The 27,136-nt window shown below is 42.6% G+C and overlaps 1 protein-coding gene across 6 annotated transcripts in view; it reads right to left on the bottom strand.

The window, feature by feature from the left end:
* The window catches only part of NUMB (NUMB endocytic adaptor protein), a 109,926-nt gene extending 107,290 nt beyond the window's left edge, over positions 1–2,636 (bottom strand). For 2 of the 6 annotated variants that reach the window (XM_075844545.1, XM_075844543.1), the window contains exon 1: positions 2,492–2,633. The gene's annotated coding sequence lies outside the window, so the exon portion shown is untranslated. Of the gene's footprint in view, positions 1–2,491 lie in introns of all 6 variants that reach the window. The other 4 variants (XM_075844550.1, XM_075844546.1, XM_075844548.1 and 1 more) reach the window with 4 other exon arrangements.
* Positions 2,637–27,136: the final 24,500 nt, after the last annotated feature.

Raw genomic sequence — 27,136 nt, forward strand, 5'->3', positions numbered from 1 at the left:
GTAGTTCCACAGCAAATCGCTGTTGAGGGCATTGATTGGCTGCAGCGGTCATGTGCCATCGACCGCGCGTCACCACAGCAGCTTTGTAAACACAGAAAGGGATAGGGGCTGCGGAGGGGGAACGGAGGCGCCGGAGGAGGTGAGTATAGGTTTTTCATTTTCTTTGCCCACATTTAGGGACTTAGTTTAGATAAGAATTTAACCCGGAAAAAAATGTGTTACTTGTGTTCTAAACTGGTAATAAAATGTACAATATAAATCTTCCTTCATAATTTTTATTAGTAAGGTTTATTTTTATATGCATATATATGTTTAGGTAACTTTGTCGGTATTGGGGGGGGGGGGGGGCGGGGGGGCCCTGGCACATTATCTGCACAGGGGCCTTTTGCAGTCTGTGTCCGCCACTGCATGGGTCCGTGTGCTGTCCGGTTTGCTTTTTAACAGACCGCACACGGACGTATAATACGCTCGTCTGAATAAGCCCTTAATCCGATGTGACTGTATAGGTAGATGGACTTGCCTTCAGCAGTCTAGGAAAGTGACAACCACTGATGGAGAGGTCATATTGGTAGTCACTCAGATTCATATAAAAAAAAAAATAACAAAAAAGGAGCTGGGACAGACATAGCAGCCCCAGTCCGGTTGAGGTGCGGTGACGATCAGCACGGAAACCATGTCAGCATGTGGTTTTACTGCAAATCGTCTGGGCAGGGGTCACTACGTGTGTCCTGTCTCTACCCCAACAACACGACAGAGGACATACCAAGGACTTTACACTGACGGGCATTTTTATAAGGTGTGAGTACATCCAGTCCTGTTATTTTAGTTACATTTACAGATTTGCATAAAAAGCGGTTTTACAGTAAAGTAGAAGGCACATTCAGCAGAAAGCAAATAAACCACATCCCTCTTAAACGTGTTCATATTAAAAACACAAAGTGCGAAATACAGAGCAACGCGTGCCGGGCAATGCCCAGATTGACACATGGCAGACACAGTCACTTTTTTATTATTGAAGTCACATGTGCCACGGTCATGAGAATTCTTGGAACAAGCGATTAGAGGAGCATCATGGACTGGCAGGGATCACCTACTCAAGTGCCACAGGCATGTCCTTATCATGACAGGGTGGGCAAATAATGCCCCGAACTACTACATAAGAAACGCCTAAACTTCTCTGTATTAAGACTGTTGGGGTTTTATTTTAGCAACTATATTCACTGACAGGAAGCCTAACTCCTGAAAATAGCGAGGAATTAAAATACAAAATGTTAAAAAGTTGCATAACTTAAAGAATAACAATTCTGGAGCATCTTTTCTTAGAACTCCACATTGTGCCGATCCTCTGTTATTCCTCCTAGAAGTTTATGAATAAGTTGACACCTGGGTGTTACCAGTTGGGGGCGTGTCCCTACACAGACTGACACTGTCCAATCAGTGCTATCAGAGTGAGACTGTAGGGACACACCCCTTTGACAAGAAGGTTAACACCCAGTTCTCAATTTAATCATAAATTTCTAACAGGAATAACAGAGTAATGGCACAACAGAGATCTCCAAGTAGATATGTTCCAGAATAGTTATTTCATGGGAAATACAAGTATTTACTAAAGCAGAATGGTCCTTTTTAAGGCAGGAAACCCACTTTAAAGGAAATTTCCAGGGAAAACTGGCGTTTGCTGTTATAATTAGTCATTGGGGAGTCCTGTAGATAAATAGTTTTAGCCGGGCGGGTGACATCTGGATTTACACGTTCTCTTAGGAGATCTCTCACAATCACTGCACGTTGATACGCTATATACAAGATGGCAGGTGCGCCCCAGCGCTGGCACCGGGGTTTTCCACTACGTTTTCACTTGCCTTATTTTAGGTGGTGCATTTCCAGTACGGCGGAGATGAGTTTGGAGAAATCAATGTAAATCCTGCACAACAGTCACAGTCAATATGACTATTAGGCTTTCTAGTGTAGGGCATCTATTGCATGACGGTACTGTGCCACCCAAAAGTTTTAGCCAGTTAAAATATTTGGAGGCCATTGCATCTCAGTGCCACAACACATTCCTATGGATGCCATCCATAAAGATCTGTGGTGCCAACCCATACAGTAAAATAGATATTACCAATCACAATGCACCACCAATGGCATCTGTAGTGTGCCCACTTAAAATGGTGGCACTCAAAGTCAGGGGTAACAAGGCCAACAGACCAAGAGTTATACTCTTTGCCAACTTACTATGAATATGAAAACATATCATCCATGTTAATATTATTGGCTGCGACACACTTGACATGACACTTAGTAGTCACACAGTGCCCTGCAGACTCGCCCACTGCCCGGGCACAGCCAGCTCAGGTCACATCACGTGATAATGATGGGAAACCTTAGTAGAGAAGTGCGTTGCTCCCCTTCTAGGTGATATATCTGTCCTCCCTGGTGAGCGTGGGGGGGGGGGGGATACAGAACGAACAGAATGTAAACGCCATTAACTTACCTGAGAGGCGGTGGTGGCTCCGTCCTCCCTACCAAAGTCTACAATTCTCAGGTCTCTTTACCTGCCCGGGCACAACCTAACCCAACAGCTAACGCTACTCACAAGCGCTCAGGCACCACCCAATCAGAGCACCGCCTCCGACACAAAACACAAACACGATTGGATCACTGTCCTGTCCTTCGGACATTCTGACCCTCCCACGACACGCCTCCCTCTATGTCCCACCTCTCTGCCTAACCACACTCTTTGGCTTCTGGACCCGCCCCCTCTGCATCGTGATTGGTCATTTTTGCTATCGCTTAAAGCTTATTGGTTTACGTTCTATTTCTGAGAGGAATCCGGTTGACTATAGGAAAAGACTAACAAAAGTTCGATGAGGGAGGGCATTTCCGCTGTGTTGTGTCGGGTTTGGTTGAGCGGTGGTTGTGATACACCCGCATGGGGGTGGAGACAGCGCATTGGCTTCTGGACCGAATCACGTTGGGTGTGTGTGCGCGAATCTTGCGAAATGTTTAGTTAAGTGTGGCGTGAAAAACCACGTAACCTCAGAGAATGCAGTGCCATTATTACTATGGCAGGCAGTGTTTGAAGATCCCATGGAAGGAGTGAGGTTTGCCTGGTATTTTGTTGTTTCCAAGTAATTATAGTGAGGAAACCTTTATTATTGTTTATTTTAAAGAAAACTTGTGTGACAAAAAAAAAAAATGGGGCGCCGCGGTCCGCCATTATGTAACTACAGCGTGGGCATTACCTGGCATAGGTCACAATACTTTTATACACAAAACTTTTTGGTAAATCAAGCCACGTCCCCTTTTCCTCACAAAACCGACCGTTTCATAGGTTCTAAAAAAAAGTGGCGGGAGCTTGATCGATATTGTGATCAGCAAAAAAACGTTGCATATTGAATGTGCCCCGATGTCTCATAACTGAAGAATTGCCCCAACTTGATTGGATTTGACTGGAAATTGGATTGGAGGTCTTGTCTGGACTCACCCCCCCCCCCCCCCCCTTCCCCTCACCTGAGATGTTACCTGATACTATGGGTGGAATTTATCAACTTCTCCACCAATCTTCTGGCGTAGAAAAGTCTCAAATCTGTCAAAAGTAGCAATTTGCGCAGAAAAAGTGCATGCATTTGCGCCGCTAATGCCATTTTCTCGACTGAGTGATGCTTATTGAAAGGGATGTGGCCTGTCAAATTGACTATAATTTACTTCACAACATACTGGAAATTATATCAGAAATCTACGCCGGCTCTTCGCAGTTTACCTGACTGAAACGCTTTTTGTGATGTCACAGCAGCTTGCCTGACTTAAAGGCTATGTAAACCTTTTGAAAGGCGTTTTTTTTAAAATACCAAGGTCTATAAGTGTGTTTGGTGCAACTTTCTAAATAGTTTTTTATTAAAAATTATTTTTACTTTTTGAGATACAGCTGTTCCGTATTCTGTATACAGAGCAGCTGTATCGTGCGCTAAGACCTGAATCCGTCAGTCCCGCGGACATGAGTTCACTGTCAGCGGGTCCTGTGTGTCTCTGACACGCAGGATGCTCCTGTAATCGATCACATGTAAGTTATGAGCTTAGATGTGATCATTAACAGACCTGACCGATTCAGGTCTCAGCGCTAGATACAGCTGCTCTATATACAGAATACAAAGCAGCTGTATCTCAAAAGGTAAAACATTTTTTTAATAAAATCTAATTATAAAGTTGCCTAAAACACACTGACTGACATTTTTATTTCAAAAATAAATTACTTTCAAGGGTTTACAAAGCCTTTAAAACCACTTTGTGATGTCCCAGCAGCTTACCTGACATAAACACAGATTTGGGCTTGTTCACATCAGCGTTGCCCTTCCCTTCAGGGGTTCTGTCTGAGGTTTCCGTCGGGTTTACCCCTCAACGGAAAGGCAAACGGAAACCAGCTTCCGTTTCCCTCACCATTGATCTCAATGGTGGCAGAAACGTTGTTAATGGTTTCCGCTGGTCACCGTTGTGACGGTTCCGTTGTCTTGACGGAACCAATAGCGCAGTTGCTACCTATACGTAGGTAGTGCAATATATTAGAAAAAGAATCGGACAGTTGGACCTTTCAAAAGAAAAGTGTAAACATAAGTTGTTAAAAGTAAAATAAATGTTTCAAGTAAAGGGAAAAAGGGCGATTGTTTTTTTTATCAAGTCCTTTATTATTGAAAAATAAAACAAAAACATACATATTTTGCTGCGTCTGTAACGGCCTGAACTATAAAAATATTCTGTTCAAAATATTCTGATCAAAAAGTCGCATGTACCCCAAAATGGTACCATTAATAACTACTTCTCGTCCCGCAAAAAATCAGCCCTCATACAACTACGTCTATGACAAAATAAATTAGTTAAGGCTCCAATAAGTCAGGATATAAAAAAAAAATAGACGTTTGTGCCGGCCCGAGGAGAACATTTCTTCTGTTTTCAAGAGGCGATTTATCAAGGCCCTATAATTAGGGAACCGGGAAGGGGAGGACCCAAACATATCTGCTGGAAGCGAGGGTGCCCGTATTATACTAGGACAACACTGCCCCACAAAATTCCCCAAACTGCAAAGGTGCGGAGTGTGGACCAAAAGGGGGATAAATAAAGACGCCATTTATCAGTGCAACACCGGCCTGTGCAGAAAGGATTGCTTCACAGCGTAACAACATCTATGGATCATTTTATTGTTTTTTTTACCCTATTATTATACCACCTGACTATGCCCCTGATCTACTCAGCACAGATTACACGTACCCCCACATTATAAACTAAAATACCAGTAAAATTCCAAGCAAATCTGCTATCAAGCAAAATCCACGCTCCAAAAGGCGCTACCTCCCTTCTGAACCCTACGAGGTGCCCATATAGCTGTTTACTTTCACGTATATGTCATCGCCATACCCGGGAGAACCCTTTTAACAATTTTTGAGGTGTGTGTCTCCAGTGGCATAAGCTGGGCACGACATATTTGCCACTGAATGGCATATCTAGGGAAAAATTTAAATTTTTACTTTGCACCATCTGCAGCACAATCATTTATGGAAAAGACCTGTGGGGTGAAATGCCTACTACACCCCTTAAATGCCTTGAGAGGTGTAGTTTACAAAATGGGGTCACTTCTCAGGGGTTTCTTTTTATTATTTCACATCAGAGCCTCTGCAATTGTGAACCAATTCTTTGTAAATCGCCAAATTAGGCCTCAACTTCGCATGGCCTCTGTCGCCTGGTGCCGATGTGTCCTCGCTCGTCCGACACGATGCAGGACCTGGGGCAGGAAGTGACGTCACAGCGTGATCTCTCGAGAACACGCTGTGTGTCTGTGCACTGCCAGAAGCTGGGTGTTAACGAAGAGAAGTGGATGATGCTGATTCGTCAGCATCATAAACTCCTAGTCACAACGCCCAGCTAGTAAAAGAAGTAAAAACGCCCAGATGTACACACATAATACACGCCCAGTTGTACTTAAGAAAGCCTCATTTGCATAAATATAAAAATGCTTATAACTTGGCCAAAAATGCTTGTTTTAAATAAAAAAACCGTTACTGTAATCTACATTGCAGCGCCGATCTGCTGCAATACGAGATAGGGGTTGCAAAATCTGGTGACAGAGCCTCTTTAAAGGAACAGTGTCATCACCCAAAAAAATTTTCATATGTTCAAGATGTTAGTGCTTTATTAAAAACGTTTATATTTATTTGTGTGTTTGTGTTTTACTTTTTCTTATTTTTACACTTTTTCTTCCCTATGGGGGCTGCCATTTTTTGTTCCATTTCTGTCTGTGTCGATTAACGACACATACAGACATGGAATACGGCAGCCACAGTCCCATAGGGACTGCGAACGGCTCCCGTCCCATTGACTTCAGTGTACGGCGTCTGTGTGGGAACTGCGCATGCGCCGCTCCCACACAGTCCAATTCGAAATTGGCGCCGTCCGGCGCCATTTTCCTGTGGACCGGAAGTCGCGGCCGGACAGTAATATTACTACTTCCGGTCGCGGCTTCCGGATTTGTGCACTTGGACCAGCGGCAGCAAACGGAGCGGACGGGCCGGAGGGAGCCGCGGCGGCAGGAGCAGGTAAGAGATTTCAATGTATGTTCGTGTTTGTGTGTGTTTACTACTGTATGTAAACCTACTACACTGTGTGTTAGCTCAAAAAATGGCGACACACAGTGTAGGAGGTTACACCGTTCAAACCCCTCGTTTATCCCGGCACTAGCCAGGATAAAGGAGGGGGGGATGCTGAGAGCTCATTAGAGCGAGGGCTTTTAACCCAATGTTGCAATGCTGCAATTTTGGGAATAGCTCCATCTAGTGACCAAAAATGGGTAGTATTATAAATTAGAATTAATTTATAATATTTCCTGACTATTTGCTGACTCGTGAAAAAAATAAAAAAAATTTGAACAATGTTTAATCACCCACACACTAAATGTTTAATTTTTAAAAAAAAAACATGTTTTTCTGGCAACACATTCCCTTTAAGAAACTTTCTAAAATGCTTTTTTGAATACTTTGAGGGGTGCAGTTTTTAAATGGGGTGACTTATTGGGGGTTTCTAATATATAAGGTCCTAAAAGTCACTTCACACCTGAACTGGTCCCTGAAAAAATAGCCTTTTGAAATTTTCTTGAAAATGTGAGAAATTGCTGCTAAAGTTCTAAGCCTTGTGATGTCATAGAAAAATAAAAGAATGTTCAAAAAACGATGCCAATCTGAAGTAGACATATGGGGGATGTTAATTAGCAACAATTTTGTGTGGTATAACTGCCTGTCTTACTAGCAGATACATTTAAATTTAGGAAAATGCACATTTTTGCAATTTTTTCCTCTAAATGTTGGTGTTTTTCACAAATAAATACTGAATGTATCGAGCTATTTTTTCTATTAACATAAAGTCCAATGTGTCACGAGAAAACAGTCTCAGAATCACTTGGATAGGTAAAAGCATTCAGAAGTTGTTACCACATAAAGTGAAACATGTCTGATTTGAAAAATGAGGCTCTGTCAGGAAGGTCAAAAGTGGCCAAAGCGGGAAGGGGTTAAGGTAATATATATCGATCATATGACGCAGACATTTACAAGTACATTAACAGCTCTGTTGTACATGCCATCACATCATTCAAAAGCAGTCATTTTTCTTTATCCTTATGTTAAATGTGAAGCTGCCACCTTCTCACAGGACATTCTGCACGTTAACATGTTTCGGTGGCAGAGCAGTCTGTTAAATAGATTTTGGGCGATCCTCCACTGCCTGAGGTCGCCCTCCCCATCAGATCTATTATGGGTGTCCGTGGGCATCACGCGGCTCAATTCAATAGAATCTATGATGATGCTTACTGAGGCTGACCACTTCTGAACTTGCAATAGCGTCAGTATGTCAACGCTGTGTGGATAGGACCTTGCTCTCCATGGCAACTGGTATGTCGGACAGTCAGTACTGCAGAATAATCTTTATTCTGCAGTACTGACTGTCCACGATCTACTCGCCACCTGTCTGCGTTTCACAGGTTGCCAACCTCTGGTCTCCATGTATATCAAATGTACCATCAAGCAAAAGAGAGTGAAGGTTCTCAGTGAATGAGACTGTGGTGGAAAAGAAAGCTGCGGTTCTGGAATCACAAGATATGGGACAGTTGGTATAAACTTAATGGACTTTTTTCTACTTTGTATTTCCTTTATTACAATCACTCCCATGGTTCTTGGCAAAAAATAGCATTTCGACCGCCAGGTGAGAGCCCTCTACTCCATTAATGGTTATCACCAGGATCAGTTGATGATGTTTGATTGACAAATGAAGCAGAGAATCTGTGAGCAGTCTTGAGATTCTGTGGTGGTTTTCCTCCAATAAGAAATCCCTCCTGATTCCCTCATTTAATCTCTTTAACACAAGTAGGATGTTGAAACAAGTAACAGGATCATATTAGAACAGACATGAAAATCAGTGTGGGTCTATGGATTAAATTAAAAGGTTTACGTGTAATCCCAGCATTGAGTTTGCAAAACCAAATTTAGGATGGGTTCACACACATGTTTTAAAGCATTACTTTATTTTTTTGGTGGAGGGGGCTAAAACATAATGGCTAAATATTGGTTAAAAGTCTATAATGAAATATGAAAATGTCTGCATACATAGTGTTTTGGTTTGTAACGTTCTTGGGGTCAGTGGCGTTATCCAAGTGCAGCATGCTCAAGTTATGGAGTTTTTTTTCTGATATTTTTCGCCATAGCCTTCTGAGCAGAAGTTCAAAAGACAAGAACAAAGTCTGTACAAGATTACATAAAATAAAAAAACACCAATAAAAACGCTTCAACCTGCTGTTGTTATTGTTTAAATGACCAGACATCGCCTCCAGCCGTGCCAGGATGATTATCCTCCTCAGCAGCAGTCCTGGCACGGCTGGAAGCGATGTCTGGTCATTCTCCTGTCGCTCCAGTGAAGGAACTGCAGGAGTAAGTGACGTCACAGCGTGATCTCGCGAGATCACGCTGTGCTGTGAATAAAGCTGTGCATGAATGAAGAGAAGTGTATGGCGCTGATTGGTCAACGTCATACACTTTTCTATACAACGCCCACTTGGTGGAAAAAGAAGAAACGCCCAGTTGGGCTTTTACAAAAAATTATCAGAAATGTAAAAATGATCAGAACTTTGTCATTAATAAACATTTAAAAAAAACAGTAATCTACAACACAGCACCTATTAGATTAAGTAGGAGATAGGAAAGTGGTGACAGAACCTCTTTAAGGCCCTTTTACACGGGCCAATTATCGGGGAAATTAGCTTTCCCGATCATTTCCCTGGCAACGATCAGCCGATAAACGAGTTGATGGTATCGTTTATGCAGCATGAAATATTATATTTTTCGGCAACACATCTCCCTGTGTAAATAGGGAGACATGCTGCCGACAAGATAGAAATGTACTTTAACCTCACATTAATAGCACTTACAGGTGACCAGGGCAGTTCAGCTGTTTACACAGGGAGGTGTGCTGCCGACATGCAACCACTTGTCTGTTTGATCTGACCAGCCGACGAACGTCATCCCAGGAGGCCAGCAACAGATGGGGGAGGAGTGAAGCATCACTATAGAAACGCCAGGGGAGATGAATATGGACGTGTTTTTTTAATTATTATTTTAGTGTGGAAATGTTTGTTTGTTTTCTCTACTTGCGAATCAACGAATCAAGTGAATAGGAGCTGAGCTGCAGTCTTGAAGCACGGCCGCTATGCACTGTACGGAGCCAACTGCTTCCGGCTCCGTACGTTGCATACTGTGCAATGACACCCGGTGCCAGTAGGCAGCCGGATCGGCTGATAGGTGCGAGGTCCAGGTGTCGCACCCCCACAGATCATATACTGATGACCTATCTGGTGGATAGGTCATCAGTTGTCCGTTAGTGGACAAACAAATGCCTCACCGCAGGTCAATTTCTGCAGCTTGTGGAAGAGGTTTTTGAAATCTCATCCACTTTGCTGCTGCTGTAATACGCTGCAGATATTCCATCCGCAAATCCGGACGGAAATCTGCAAAAGTTACATGTCTCAAACGTGATTTAAATGTTTTTTTTAGAACGCATAATTTTTGCATTTGCATTTTTATGGCTTTTTTGTAGGGCTTTAGGTTACCCCAAAGATGACTTTCTAGACACTTCCTGTGTCTGTTTTTTTACAAGGCAGGAGATGCAGCTGGAGAGTGGGGGGCAACCAAAAGACTCCAGACACCTCTTCTTCCACATTCATTGCAATGTCATTCACATACAATCAGACCTCCCAACCGTCCCGAATCCGGCGGGACAGTCCCGGTTTTTGACTGCTGTCCCGGCGGTCTGAGCAATGTCCCGCCCTGCCCCCGACTCTCCCTGTTGCCAGCCACGCCCCCCTGCAATGACGCTGCCTGCACAGCAGTCTGCTTGGAGCAGGGAGCAGAGTGCAGCAGACACACTGAAGCGGAACGCTGGAGTGGAGAAGAACGAAGCCACAGGACAGGGGTGACTGGTGAGTACACAGATTAAACTATTTAGTGCCTGGGAACACTAGCATTTATAAAATACATTACATTATTTTATGGTTTTAGAAAATCTTGAGTCTCCAGGCACATTCTTTTTGCAGCTCCCCCTCTCTGGACTGCTGTAACTTCTGGCAGGAGAGGGAGAATAGTGGTAATAAAATATACCCACACTTCTCCATTAAACATCTATCTATCTATCTCATATTTATCTTTGTCTGTCTATCTATCACATATTTATCTTTGTCTGTCTATCTATTACATATTTATATTTATCTTTGTCTATATCTATCTATCTATCTATCTATCTATCTATCTATCTATCTATCTATCTATCTATCTAATCTATCTACAAAAATAGAATCCTTCAGCACAGGCTTAAATGAAAGGGGGTGCAAGCCTTAGGGAACTGATCACTGTCCCTATAGACAAAAAGCAGTAAATAGAACAGACACGAAGCAGCTGAGCGCTCACACGAGTGCTTCAGCGTCTTCGTTTTAGCGATTGGTGGGGGTCTCAGTGCTCGGACCCCCACAAATGCAAACTTCTGACATGTCTCTATGACACGGCAGAAGTTTGTTAAACGTTTACCAAACACTTTAAGTATAAAAATTGCTAAATGGATGCTCCATATGGAGTTAAAAGAGTTATCCAGTCCCTAAAAATTCATGACCTATCCTCTGGATAGGCCATCAAAAGATGATGGGTCGGGGTCCAACTTCCGGGACCCCCTGCCGATCAGCATTTTTGTAGGGGGTGCAGCGCTCGTTACGAGCGCTGCTTCCCCTTCGTTTTTTCTTGTTCACTGTGAATCTTCGACACAGATGTAGTGGCAATTCACAGTATTGCAGCCTTCTAACATTGAAGTGAATTGGGAGAACAGGCTAAAATACCTGTGAATCGCCGCTGCATCTGTGTCGGAGATTCACAGTGAGCATGAAAAAACTAAGGGGAAGCAGTGCTCGTACAAGCGCTACACCCCCTTCAAAACAGCTGATCGGCGGGGGTCGCAGGAGTCGGACCCCGAGCCATTAGCTATTGATGGCCTATCCTGTGAATAGGCCATCAATTTTTAGGGATTGCAAAACCCCTTTAAAGGGGTTTTCCCACAACCACATGTATCCCCTATCCACAGAATAGGGGATACATGTGTGTTCGCTGAGGGTCTGATCACTGGGACTCCCAGCGATGAGATCGGGGGACCGAAATTCCCCCGAAGTGCTCCATGAGAATGGAGCACTAGTGCACTTGCCCGACCATTGCTTTATTAATTTCTATGGAGCTGCCGGAGATAGTGGTCCCCTAAGTCCCTAGAAATGAATGGACCGCTGGCCACTTCGGGGGACTTTCAGTCCCCAGTTCTCATCTCTGGGGGCCCCAGTGGTCGGACCCCCAGTGATCACACATGTATCCCCTATCCTGTGGATAGGGGATACATGTGTTTGTGGGGAAAACCCTTTTAATTTGTAATATATGACATTTCAGAAGTTCATTGATGTCTAGTTTCTATTGCATCGCAGGGAAGAAGGCAGAAGACTGCTGGAGGTGAGTATAATATTTTTTATTTTTCAAATTACTAATTTATTTTTTTTTGTTTTGCAGGTTCCGCTGGACCGTTTTAAATAGGTCGTAGATTTGTTGTACTACTTCGATGATTTACGTATTTTTTTTATGTGGGGAAGTTCTTATTTCAATAAAAAAATATTTTCTTATGTGTCTGTGTTTTCTTTAATACTTTAACCCGTTAGTGACCGGCCCTTCGTGTTTCTATGTCGGTCACTAACGGGCCTTATTCCGATGCCATAGACTTTTTACGTCGCGGCATCGGAATAAGTAAACAGAGCAGGGAGCTGTCAAATCTCCCTGCTCTCAGCTGCTAGAGGCAGCTGAGGGCTGGGAGCGTCCCTGCTCTGCCGGGTGAGATCGATATTAGTATCGATCTCACCCGTTTAACCCCTCAGATGCGGTGCTCAATAGCGAGCACCGCATCTGAGTGGTTTTGGAGAGAGGGAGGGAGCTCCCTCTCATCCCACCGACACTCGGCAATACGATCGCCGAGTGTCTGTGTCTCTAATGGCAGCCGGGGGCCTAATAAAGGCCCCCAGGTCTGCCTGGAGTAAATGCCTGCTAGATCATGCCGCAGGCATGACCTAGCAGATGCCTGTCCGTTTTAAACGGACAGGCAGTAATACACTGCAATACAAAAGTATTGCAGTGTATTATAAATGCGATCGCAGAATCGCATATTATAGTCCCCTAGTGGGACTAGTAAAAAAGTGAAAAAAAAGTTTAATAAAGTTAATTTTAAAAAAAATGTGAAAAAAAAAGAAAAACCCAGCTTTTCCCCTTACAAAATGCTTTACCATTAAAAAAACAAAATAAAGTAAAAAAGTTACACATATTTGGTATCGCCGCGTCCGTAACGACCCGACTATAAATCTATTACATTATTTAACCCGCACGGTGAACGCCGTAAAAAAAATAATAAAAAACTATGGAAAAATTGCTGTTTTCTGTGAATACTGACTTTAAAAAAATGTGATAAAATGAGATCAAAAAGTCACATCTACTCCAAAATGGTACCAATAAAAACTACAAGTCGTCCCGCAAAAAAAAAAGCCCTCATACAACCGCATCGGCGAAAAAATAAAAACGTTACGGCTCTTCAAATATGGAGACACAAAAACAAATAATTTTGAAAAAAAAGCGTTTTTACTGTGTAAAAGTAGTAAAACATACAAAAACTATACAAATTTGGTATCGTTGCAATCGTAACAACCCGCTGAATAAAGTTATTGTGTTATTTATACCACACGGCAAACGGCGTAGATTTAGGACGCAAAAAAGAGTGGTGAAATTTCAGATTTTTTTCTATTCCCCCCCAAAAAAAAAGTTAATAAAAGTTGATCAATAAATAATATGTACCTAAAAATGGTGCTATTAAAAAATACAACTTGTCCCGCAAAAAACAAGACCTTATACAGCTATGTCGATGCAAAAATAAAAAGGTTATAGCTCTTGGAATGCGACGATTGAAAAACGTAAAAAATAGCTTGGTCATTAAGGTCCAAAATAGGCTGGTCATTAAGGGGTTAATAGCGCCTTAGTAATGGCAGCAGTCTGATTGACAACATCCATTACTAAGGTGGGGCTTAATGTTTGCTAGTAAAATGGCTGCAACTAACACCCCATTATTACCCCTGTACCCACCAGGGGTGCTGGGAAGAGCCGGGTGCGATACAGTACCAGACCAACTGTAGTGATGGTCGGGCACTGGGCGGCAGCAGCAGGCTGGAAAGGGCCAAAAACCTTGGCCTTTCCCACCCTTGTAATGCTAGGCTGCTGTGTTGTATCTGGCTGGTTATGGAAAATGGGGGGGGACCCCACGTCGATTTAAAAAGAAAACGACATTGCTTCCCCCCCCCATTTTCCTAACCAGCCAGATTCAAGAAAGCAGCAGCAGTCAGCATTACCAGGGTGGGAAGGGCCACAGTTTCTGGCCTTTCCCAGCCTAATAATATCAGCCTGCGTCCGGCCATCAGTACAGATGGTCGGGTACCCGGTTCTTCCCGACACCCCTGGTGGTGGTGGGCACCAGGGTAATAACGGGGGGTTAGTTGCAGCCTTTTTACTGGCTCACACTAAGCCCAACCTTAGTAATGGACGCAGTCAATCAGACAACTGCCATTACCAAGGCGCTAATGAAGGATTAAAAAAAACAGACACAAAAGAAAATATTTTTTTTATTGAAATAAGAACTCCCCCACACAACCCTCTTTGACCATTTTATTTTTTTAAAAACGTGGATCATCGCAGTAGTCCAACGAATCTACGAGGTAGTCCAAACGGTCCAGCGGAACCTGCAAAACAAAATAATAAGGTTCGTAATATGAAGCATAAAAATACTTCTCCTCACCTCTAGCGACTTCTGTTTTCTTCCGTTCGCTGCGATATATACTAGACGTCAATGAAAAATAATTCCCCTTCATGTAACTCTGCTACCTGTCAGCTAAAAAGTCATCCACCACAGGGTCTCCCTCTTGACTTTCATTGTTCTCAACCTGTTGGTTTGTCCTGCAGCTGCTGCTGCCGTGATGAGCAAATGTTATACCCAAGTTAGGAAAAGTAACACAAAGACGATATAACCGGATCCATAATATCTGTGATATCCAGACAGTCTAGAGATCCGCAGTGAGAATGTGCGCGCATTATTTGAAGAATGATCTGGCAGTGATTTGATGTGTTGATGCGGGATATTGGGCGTGGTTAGGGGGCGTGGTTTAAAATGTCCCTCTTTTCCGAATTCAAAAGTTGGGAGGTATGTACAATAAGGGAAATTCATGAAAACCAGCAAAACTGTCTGTTGCTTGTAGCAACCATTCACAGTGCAGCTTTCATTTTTCACGAGCACTATAAGAAATACAAGCTGCACTGTGATTGGTTGCTATGGGTAACAGGCAGTTTGGCTTTTAGACAATTTTCGTGAAACTCCCCCCTTCCCCATGAGCCTTATTTATGAAAATTATCTAAGGCCTCATGCACACAACCGCATAAGTTTTGCGGTATGTATAACCACGGGTCAGTTGCCGTCGATTGGACTGCTAGAAACCCTTGTTGATCATCCGTGTGTTATCAGGGCTCACGGATCCACAACAATTCACCAGTATTGGTAAATCCAAAAATCCGGACCGTAAAATGAAATGTTCTGGGTTTTTGCGGTCCGGATTTCCGGCCCCGCACCGATCCATGTAAATCACGGTCATGTGCATGGGGCCATAGAAAAGAATGGGTCTACAATTTATCCTCAAAATTTCGGACAAATTGCAGCCGCAAAAGCACTGTAGTGTGTACCAAGCTTAACAGATAAACTAATATTTGCATCCAATCAGAGCAATAGGAAGAGGGCCACCAATCACACAAAGAATTATGTGAATAATAGACTACAAAAGGGGGTGAAAACCAATCCGAGCTGAGCTTCCATTTCCTAAACTTCTCTGAACAAATGTAAGCCACTCTGTGATTGGTTGCTATTGGTTACAAGGCCAGTTTTTCTGTTTTGCCGTTTTCATAAATGAGTCCCAAAAAGTTTTGTGAACGGGTTTTTATGCCCTATTAACCCCTTAAAGTCTAAGCTATTTTTTTATTTTTCATTTTCGTTTTACACTCCTCACCTTCTATGAGACATAACTTTTTAAATTTTTCTGTCAATGGCTTGCTTTTTTGCGGGAGGAGTTGTAGTTTCTATTGGCACCGTTTAAAGTACCATACAATGTACTGGGAAACGGAATAAAAATTCTATGTGGGGTCGAATTGGAAAAAACTGTGATTCCGCCATTTTCTTTTGGGGTTAATTTTTACGTCTTTCACCGTGCGGTAAAAACGACAAATTAACTGTATTCTGCTGGTCAATACGATTATGGCGATACCAAATTTATATAGGTCTTTTAATGTTTTACTCCTGTTACAAAGAAAAAACTATTTGTTAGAAAAAAAAGTTTTCCCATATTCTGAAGGCCATAACTTATTTATTTTCGATTGAGCAGTGTGAGGGCTTATTTTTTGGGCCTGAACATTCTTTGGTACATATGACTTCTTGATCACTTTTTATTAAATTTTTTTCAACACTAAGTTGACCAAATAAAACAGTGATTCCGACGTTTTATATATATTTGTTTTCACGGCGTTGAACATGCACATTAACCCCTTAACGACCGCCCACCGTCTTTTGACGTCAGGCGGTGCATGTACTCAGTCTACAGCGACGCCTTTTGGCGTCGCTGTAGTAGAGTGGGTTTATCGGCACCCTGGTGACATCTGCACTAAAAACCGGCTGTAATTAACAGGTCCGGTTCTTAGTGCAGCCTTCAGGACCTGCCGATTTCGTCGTAACAGCACGTGACCGCTGTGACAGCCAATCACAGCGGTCACATGCTGTTACTGCGTACAGAGCCGCCGGGAGTGTCTAAATGACAGCTCCTGCTCTAAGAACGAGCTGTTGCTAGCAGCTCTGTTCTTAGAGCAGTGATCAGGAGCCAATAGTATTGGTTCCTGATCTTTTGTGATCACTATGAGATCCAATCATAGTGATCACTACTGTAAAATAAAAGTAAAAACATGTATCTGTTTCTCCTCACTGTTCTAGCTGTGGAGAGAAACAGATACAAGTGTGTCAGTGTCCCCACACAAAATCACTTGTCCCTTACACAGATTATTAAAAAAAAACAAAATTTTTTTCAGTATTTTATAGTATATAGTATATACATATATATATAAATATATTTACTGTATATACTAAGAATCGTACTATAAACAACTTTCTTTTTAGGGTACGCTGTTAGACGGCGTGTACGCTGTTAGGCCTCATGCACACGACCGTAGCCGTGTGCACGGCCGTGATTTTCGGGTCGGTCGGCTGCGGACTGTCAACCGCAGGCCGCCCGCAAATCGCGGGACATGCACATAGCCGCCACCATTCTTTTCAATGAGCCCGGACCGCAGAACAGGGCTGTAATAAGACATGCCCGTTCTTTCTGCGGTCCGGGCTCCCGGGCCGTGCAAGGACCGCAAAAACTACGGTTGTGTGCATGGCCCCATAGAAAAGAATGGGGCCGCAATTCTCCCGTGGATTTTCGGGGGAATTGCGGCCGCAAAAACACGTTCATGTGCATGGGGCCTTAGACGGCGTAGGGTGCTGTTCTGGGCTTGGGTTTACGGTTTGTGTTAGGCGTGGGTTTAGGTTTAGGTTTGAAAAAAAAAAAGTTTAATTCTTTTAGTGTTCTTAGTTGATTAGGCTTCATGCACACGACCGTGCTCGTAATTACGACTCGTAAAATAGAAAAATAGAACATGTTCTATTTTTTTAACGGCACGGGCACCTTCCCGTGAGAAAACGGGAAGGTACCCGTGGGTAACAGAAGTCTATGAGCCCGTTATTGCAATTACGACCCGCAATAACGGGTGTTTTTACGGTCGTGTGCATGAGGCCTTAGTTGATAAAAAAAAAAAATTCAACCGCTAGTTCCATTTATTATTTGCGGTTTAGACTGTATTATCATTATGGCTGCCAGAAGATACAGCGTTGAGGAAGCCTATCAGATGCTATGCTCAGATACGGATTCTGCATCTGAAGTTGAGCTTTTAGGGTATGTGCACACGTAGTGACCAAAAACGTCTGAAAATACGGAGCTGTTTTCAAGGGAAAACAGACCCTGATTTTCAGACGTTTTTTGAGCAACTCACGGTTTTCGCTGCGTTTTTTACGTCTGTTTTTGGAGCTGTTTTCAATAAAGTCTATGAGAAAACGGCTCCAAAAACGTCCAAAGAAGTGCCCTGCACTTCTTTGACGAGGCTGTATTTTTACGCGTCGTCGTTTGACAGCTGTCAAACGACGACGCGTAAATGACAGGTTGTCTGCACAGTACGTCGGCAAACTCATTCAAATGAATGGGCAGATGTTTGCCGACGTATTGTAGCCCTATTTTCAGACGTAAAACGAGGCATAATACGCCTCGTTTACGTCTGAAAATAGGTCGTGTGAACCCAGCCTTACTTGAAAGCGACAGCGAAAGTGTCGCTTCAAGGGATTCTATGGATATGAGACCCAGCACCAGTGATATGGGAGACGGCGCAGTTGCCACAACGTCCGTTCAAAGTGCAGCCCCTGAAATTGCACAACCCCACCAAACCGATTTAGTGTGGGAACCCACGAGTTTATTTTCTCCCACCATAAATGACTTTATTGCTACTCCTGGCATTCAAATTTGTATGCCAGGCAGTACATTGCCAATAAGCCTTCGTCACCTAATGCCAGGTTGTGGAATCCCACAAATTTCAAAGGGCGTCTCTCATTCCGTCAATTCATACCCTCAAAAAGTGCAAAATACGGGATAAAGATCTACAAGTTATGTGAAAGCACTACTGGCTACACATGTGCATTTAAGATCTACGAGGGTAAAGACAGTGAATTTAATCCACCAGGGTGCCCTCCAAATATTGGTACCACTGGTAAGATTGTGTGGGATTTAATTGACCCTTTCCTACACAAGGGGTATCATGTATACACGGACAGTTTTTATACCAGTGTGCCATTGTTTAGCGCCCTTCATTGTGCCAACACCGGAGCCTGTGGCACAATACGCAGGAATCGCAAAGGTTTCCCACGTCAACTTGTGGATAGAAAACTACAAAAGGGGGAGTCATGCACTTTTCAAATTGAGAAGATGCTGGCTTTAAAATTTCGTGACCGCAAGGACGTCTACATGATCAGCACTGTCCATTCAAGTGCAACAGCAACTATTAGAGAACGTGGGGCCTCTGCAGATAGACAAAAGCCTGTGTGTGTCATCGGCTATAACAAATTCAAGTTGCGATGCAGAACGCATTTGTCCTGTACAAAAAATCAGCGGGCAGGGCGACATTCTTTGAATTTCAGGAGAAAGTGATTGAAGATCTCCTATTTCAATCTGCAGACCAGAGAGTAGTCCATGAGTCAGAGGATGTACACCGACTTGTTGAAAAACATTTTTTACACCCCATCCCTTCAACATCTAACCAAAAATACCCCAAAAAACGGTGTCGGGTCTGCAGCAAACGAGGACAGCGAAGTGAGTCACGATATTATTGTTCCGCTTGTCCTTCCAACCCTGGTCTATGCATAAGTCCCTGTTTTGTCCTTATCAATACACTATGGGCTATATTACAGTTTTGTTCGGGTTTTTGGTGGACCTCTTACACCCGACAATACTTCTAGAAATAGAGACATTAATTTGGGGAGTAGTGGTCCTTTACTGTATCTATACATACGGTGTGGGACACTGCCCCTTTATATATTCTACAGGTGATTGGTTGTTTTGTGCACACGGCGGTTCCTATCTTGCCGGGCAGGGGCTTGTTATGGTGTACTGCGTCACTTGGCACATTCGTCCCTTATATAGGGATTGATGGAGCTAAAGAGACGTTGTATGACCAGTCACTTTGAATAATAAAGTAATTACAGCCCTACAAATTTTATTTCATCCTGTGAACATGCTCTAGTTTTCCACATAGCTGGATACATTCTTCCTCCTTTTTTTTTGGATATGTTGCCTTTTTCCGCCAACAGTTTAATACATTTTCCCACTCTAACTTACTATATATCAGAGCGGGTTGATATACATAATGTCTATGGACTAACATGATTTCAGGACAGCTGCTTTCTTAGCACGACATAGTCATAGGGTGTAGAAACTGTTAGGGACATCTATTTCTCAATCTAGAAAAGTAGAATCCTCCCATTTTCAAAGCAAAATGTGTGTCCTGAAAGCCTCCGGGTGCTCCCTTCCTTTTGGGTCCTGCCGTGTGTCCAGGAAACACATTAGGGCCACAATGGGGATATTTTTGAACACAGGAGAAACAGGGTGATACATTTTCTGGTGCATTTCCTTATTCTCATGTCCTCTGTACAAGAAATCTGACCTTAAAATGACACATTTGTGAAAAAAAGTGAAATAACATTTTCTTTCCACCTGCTTTGCATTAATTCCTGCGAAAACTGTGGTGTCAAAATACTTAGTACACACCTAGATGAATACCTTAAGCGGTCTAGTTTTCAAAATGGGGTCATTTATGGGGAGTTTCTATCTTTTTGGCAGCTCAGTGCCTCTATAAATGTGTAATGGGACCTGAAACATTTTCAAGCAAAATGTGTGTCCTGAAAGTCTTTGGGCGCTACGTCCCTTTCGGGCCCTGCCGTGTGTCCAGGCAACGCATTAGTGTCACAATGGGGGCATTTTTGAAAACGGGAGAAACGGGGTGATAGATTTTGGGGGGTGTTTCTTCATTCTCATGGTCGCTTTACAAAGAAATCGGTCTTCAAAGTGATACTTTTATATAAAAAGTGTTTGTTTTTTTTAATTTCACCTGCTATGCATTCAATTTAGCAAAAAACTGTGGGGTCAAAATACTCACTACAGCCCTAGATAAATACCTTAAGGGGTCTAGTTTTCTAAATGGGTTAGTTTATGGGGAGTTTCTATCGTTCTGGTAGTTCAAAACCTCTCCAAAGGTACAGTGGGGCCTAAAACATTTTCAAGCAAAAATGAGACCTGAATGCCTCCGGTTGCTCCCTTCCTTTCGGGCCCTGCCGTGTGTCCAGGCAACGCATTAGGGTCACAAAGTGGGCATTTTTGAAAACGGGAGAAACAGGGTGATAGATTTTGGGGTGTGTTTCTTCATTCTCATGGTTGCTTTACAAAGAAATCGGTCTTCAAAGTGATAATTTTATGAAAAAAGTGAAATTATATGTTTTTACGCCTGCTTTGCATGAATTCTTACAAAAAAACTGTGGGGTCAAAATACTTACAACACCCCTTAATAAATACCTTAAGGGGTGTAGTTTTCAAAATGGGATCACTTGTGGGGGTTTCCACCATTCTGACACCTATGAGCCTCTGAAAACCTGGCTTGGTGCAGGAAAACAAAATGTACTTCAAAATGTATAAAATCATTACTAAACTTGTAAGTCTTCTAAATTGCTCAAAAAAAATTTTTTTTTTTCAAAAGTGCTGCCAAAATAGAGTAAAGCGATGGAAATATATATTTAATTAAAAAAATTGTACAGTATGTATGTACATATGTGACATATTGCAGTTAAAAATAGGGAAAAATTATAATTTTTACAACATTTCTTAAATTTTTCTATTTTTTCATTAATTTCTGCAAATCGTATCAGTCTACTTTTACCACTAAAATAAAGTACAACATGTGACGAAAAAACAATGTCAGAATTACTTGGATATTCAAAACTTTCGCACAGTTATTCTCTGATAAAGTCAGACATACCAGATTTAACAAATCTGGCTTGGTCATTAAGGTCTTTTCAGGCCCGGTCATTAAGGGGTTAAATAATGCTGTATTGTAATAGATCAGACTTTTACGGATGCAGCAATATCAATTTTGTTTACTTTTTTAATTTTTACTTTACTTCAGAGGAAATATGGGAAAGGAGTTGTTTTTTTAACTTTTTTTTTTAAATTTCCACTACTAAAATCTTTTATTTAACATTTCTTTACACATTACATAGGGGACTCGAGCCATATGCTACAATAATAATGTATTGCAGTGTATAGTCCTTTTTATTTTACAGGTTTGTGTTAAGTTCTGCCACAGGCACGGCTTAGAGGCAGAGTGAAGGCAGACCTGGGGGCCTTCATTATGCGCCTGGGCTGCCATGACAACCATCTGCACCCCACAATCGCGTCGTGGGGGCACCCATGAGCTATTTGAGGGTGCCGCCGTGTCTTTAACGCCTCATATGCTGCAGCATTTGAGGGGTTAAACGGCCAGGAACAGCGCGATCGCTGTTCCTGGCTGTTAGTGCCGGGTGTCAGCTGTAATACACAGCTGACGTCCGCAGCGTATGAAGCATGCTCAGCCTGTGAGCCCGCTCCATACTTTGCCCCCTGCACCATGACGTGCACTTACGTCATGGTGCGTGAAGGGGTTAAATTCTTTAGGGGGAAAAAAGGAATTAAAAATGACACATCTACAGCATGCTGCAATATGAAAAAAAGCAAAAAAACGTATAAAGGACCAGGCATTTGCTGTTTTTCTTCCCTTTTTGTTGCTGAAAGCGCAGTGGCCAGATGTTTGCTTGCAGTCAATAGAATATGACGTTCTCCTACACTCATTTGTTAACACTGTCTAAAAGTAAAATTGTCTCTGTTGCCCTTAGCAACTAATCATAGTGTAGCTTAAAAAAAACATTTAAGATTGACGGCAGAAAAAGACCACTCGGTCCATTTAATCTGCCCTTAATTTTTCCAGAGCAGTTTAAAGGGTAACTGAACTCGGGTGATCGCTGAGCCGCTTCGTTTCTGTTCTGCTTTTTTCGGAAAGCCGATCTAGTAGAATACAGGCTCATAGACTTTCTATTGAGCCCGTACACCGCTACAATGATTTCCGGAAAAAAAACGAACAGAAACAAAGCAGCTGAGCGCTCACGCGAGGACTTCTGCCACTTCGTTTTAGCGATTGGTGGAGGTCTCAGTGCTCGGACCCGCACCAATCAAAACTTCTGACATGTCAATATGACGGATCTGTGACGAAGGCTCCTAATGGAGCCTCAACCCGGATGTGAACGAAGCCTTACAGCTGCAACAACAATTTCTCGATATACTTGTATCCTACTTGAAAATTTCTCTATCTAACTTTGAGAAGGTGCAGACTTCTTTCATCACGCGCCTGAGGCAGAGAGATTTATTTGCTGGGCCTGAGGTACAAGACGCTCTGAGAGAGAGATTTGCACCTGCTCAAAATCTTTTCTGCAAATCCTCAGGTCTGTCTTCTAGATTCACAAATGGGAGTGTTTGACGGCCATTTCATCAATATAGTCATTACATTTATTAGAATTATTTAAACCAAAAGCTATAAAGTGTCTACTATATCCTAATATTTGGGCCTATACATTTGTCCTGGCAGAAGCGTTTGCCTTGGATAAAGTGTAAATGCAATAGACCTAACTGCATTCAACTCCTGCCCAGGAGCGTGTTTCCTGTCTTACATTTATCCAATTTGCTGCGTGCCTATTATAGATATGTATAACGCTGGTTCCTTTTATGTCTCTTATTGCTAGAACAAATTACAGGGCACCCTAGAAGTGGCAGGTAATTTATGGTTCTAGTTACATGAGCCATGCCCAATCCCTGAAGAACAAGTAGAAGACATCTAGAGATTCAGTTCCCTACACATCCAAGAAATGTGCCATCACTTGCTATTACTGGAAACCCATTTAATAGAACAGGTTTATGGACCGCTTTGGTAACCTATATGAGAGGCAGATAATATGTACAAGATTGTTTCATAGTTGCCAGTTTTAAATAGGACTTTTCGCCTACCCAAAAAGCTGCAGCTGATCTTTCATTCAGATAGGAAGTCCCCACAGTCCCTGAGATATCGGTGCCATTAGATTTGGTGCCAGATATGCAAATGAGGCCTTTCAGTGTCAAATGGATGGTTAACACCGCTCACTTGGGAAGGGGTAGTGAACCTTGCCGCTCTGACACTGTCCAATCAGAGCCGACAGTGTCAAAGCAGCTCATGTACTAAGGCGCGCCTACGATCATCAGCACGGGCGGCGTCAGAGCGACAAGGTTCACTCCCCTTTGGCAAGTGAGTGGTGTTAACCACCCACTTGACAGGGAAATGCCTCATTTGCATATCTGGCGCCAAAACTAATGGCACTGATATTTCAGCAATTCAGGATTTGGTGGTTGGCATTTAGATTGGGCTCATGATTTAAATAGAATATTACCCTTTGATTCTTTCTGTTTATGCTCTTCTAGACGGCTCACGGTATAGTATTTCACTGCTAGAAAGATATGCATAAAATGACAGAAGCGGCACAGAATTGGTTATAGACTTTGTTGTTCTAGAGGTAAAATATGGGAACAAATTAGAATACTGGTAGTCAGTAAAGCTGGCCACACTCCTGAGGTTTTAAAAAGCTGTTTTTAGGCTCCTGTGGCTGCATAACTCCGGTTATGGCGGACGGATTGTACTGCCCATGTCCCGCCATCATTTAGCGACATACACAGTACAAATAGGTCTGTAATGTCATCAGAGAAGATGGGCAGCTGTGGAGAAAGTCTGTTCCTGATGGCTGGCTGCGCTGCTTTCTCCAGGCCCCTGAAGTAGCATGTGAATTGATGCAGTGCTGTTGTCTTTTGGGGTCTGCATTAATTGTAGAGATCTGAAGTTTGGGGTCTGAATTAATTTAATTTGGGGGAGATGAAATTTTAATACATTTTTCGGTCTGAAGTATGGGATTTGAATTCATTTTGGGGATTAAGGTCTGAATTCATTTTGATGTTTGTATTCGTTTTTAGGGTTCTGATTCAGGGGCCATCTGCACTACACAGACATTAGCTTTGGAGGGTGTTTTGTTGTGTTTGGCTTATATAAAGGGCTGGAGCATATGTCAATAAAAAGTTTGGGCCCTTCATGATTTTTGGCTCAGCGTTGACGTGTTGTCCATACTGATAAAGATCCATAGTTGTTTTTATAGCTGTCATTGTACTCCATAATAAATGCATATGCAGTGAGCTCCTTCTAGTGGTGGCAGAAAGAAGTTCAACTGAACTTTTCTTCCTGAACTGTTTAGGGACCTGCTTCTGCCTGGCCTAAAGAAGTTTGGGAACCACTGCATTAGAACAAACCATGATCTTTTTTTCTTCATATAAAATTGGAGGCACATAGAGGTACAGTCTATGCCCAGAGCAGTCTATGGGCGCCATATTACTGATACATACAATATTGATTCATGGTCGTGCGCGTATGATACCTAAGTTTTAGCAGACAAAAAACATATTTTTTCTGATGCAATTTATTTAAATTAAAATATATATCTGTATCAGAAAATGTATACAGGAATTGCCTGCATTATCTGTATTTCTATGTGTTGAGTAAGGGCCTGTTCACATCAGCGTTGGCTTTCCGTTGATGGGTTCCGTCGGAGCTATCCGTCGGTTTAACCCCTCAACGGAAAGGCAAACGGAAACCTTAGCTTCCGTTTGCATCACCATTGATCTCAATGGTGACTGAAACTTTGCTAATGGTTTCCGTTTGTCGCCGTTGTGATAGGGTTCCGTTCTTTTGACGGAATCAATAGCGCATTTGACTGCGCTATTGATTCCGTCAAATGCTTTGCATTTGTGATGTGATAATGTGTTTTACCAGCTTAGGGGGATTCATATCTCGGTTTTCTGCTATCGCTAGTCATCAAACATAACATTACCATTGACCCGAGTATTATTTTTAGGATTTAACCCGTTAAAGGGGTATTCCCAACTTAGACATTTATGCGAGAGATGCCGTTTTCCAGCTCTGGGACCCACACCTATATTGAGAACCAGGCATCACTCCCCATTTCGCCTTGAGAGGCAGGGCCGCTCAACTGTTTCCATAACTCCCATAGAATACAATGGAGAAAGCCGCGCGCATGCGAGGCCCCACCTCCACTACTGCCTGCCTGGAATCTGCGGCCAGTGGCCGCCTCTCCAGCCAAGATGGGGGTCGGATGACCTCCGTTCTTGATATAGGTGTGGATCCTAGAGCTGGGACCCGCATCTATCAGACATATATGGATATGCCATAAATTTCCAAGTTGGCAATACCCCTTTAAGTCATAATGTGATTATAATGGTATATATGAGTGATTCACATATTAGTCTAGTCCTTAATAAATATCAGTGCAATGACAAAAGAGTGGCCTAGAGTTACAAGTTTTTACTGGAATATAGAAAATTAAGTAAGCGTTTTAGTAGTGGCTGTGGGCATCGACCACATTTTCTTTTCCCGTCTCCCATAAGTTTCCCGGATTGTGTTTGCACGGTGCCTGCTTTGTGGTCTGTGTCATATGTGGTCGCTAGAAGGATTATGTCCTCCTTTCACAACCTCCTGTCTTTACAGAATTCTCCTGAATATAATCTGCATTGCCTTCTGGGTTACTTGTCATGGCAAGGATTATATTTCAGCTTCTTGTTGCATATGCGATGATTAATTCATGTACTGTAAAACCTACCACAATAACATTTACTTAGGCTCATTGGCGTAATTATAGCGTAACATCTAGCCGTAGCAGCTACTATAGGGCCCAAAGTTTGAGGGGCACAGTTCAAGGCAAGAGGATTGTTCCTTTTTCGTGGGGAATAACAAGTTAGTGGATTTCTGTTACCTAGCACTACTATGTGGGTTCTCTTATATGTTGTGCTATTATCCATACTATTACTGTAAGTTTACACACAGCGTAAATACTGCAGATTTTTCGCAACTGATTTCATTTCGGAAAATCTGCAGCATAAAATAATAGCAGCAGAGTGGATGAGTGATTTGGACAAATCTCATCCACACACCGCGTAAATGCTGAGCGGAAATAAACGCTCAGAAATTAACCTCCGGAGCAGTTGTTTTTTAGGCAGCACGTCAATTGTATTTGCGTAATCGCTGCTTTTGTGTTGCGAGTTTTCCCCATTGAATTCAATGGGAGGTGAAACCTGCAATGTGTAGCAGATGTTGCGTTTTTTTGCAGCGGAAAAGCTGTGATTCTGCCACCAAAATGCAACTCAGAATTTTTTTAAAATCTTATACGTACCCAGAATTCTTTGCTTCTTCGTCCAGGCCAGCCTACTGGGATGATGTTTCTTCCCATGGGATAATACGTAATTCCAGGAGGCTGGTCTGCAGGACGTCAGAGGGTAAGTATGTGTTTCTTTTTTTTTCTTTTTTTTTACGTGCTGTTTTCCGCAGGAGACATTCCAGTTGAAAAACCAACACAATTTGGTGCGTTTTTTTGTCCGGAATCACCTGCGGCCGCCAAGGCGGATACGCTGTGTACCATTACATAGCGTATCCGCCCTGTGTGAACATAGCCTATGTTATTGCTGCTAATGCTTCTGTTTCAGTTTTTTTATCACTAGCAGGCGGGACCCCATGAATTCTAATTACACCCCTGCGTAGGCTCATGTGAGAATTTATTCAGACAATATGACTACAAGTGCATACCTCAAGAAGGTACCAGACAAAAAAACCTACAGATCCTAGCAGGCCAGATATTTACTTGGGCAGAGCCTCAACTTTTATCCCTCCATCTC

This window comes from Rhinoderma darwinii, chromosome 12, assembly GCF_050947455.1.
Source record: "Rhinoderma darwinii isolate aRhiDar2 chromosome 12, aRhiDar2.hap1, whole genome shotgun sequence".
In the NCBI taxonomy this organism is placed as follows: Eukaryota; Metazoa; Chordata; class Amphibia; order Anura; family Rhinodermatidae; genus Rhinoderma; species Rhinoderma darwinii.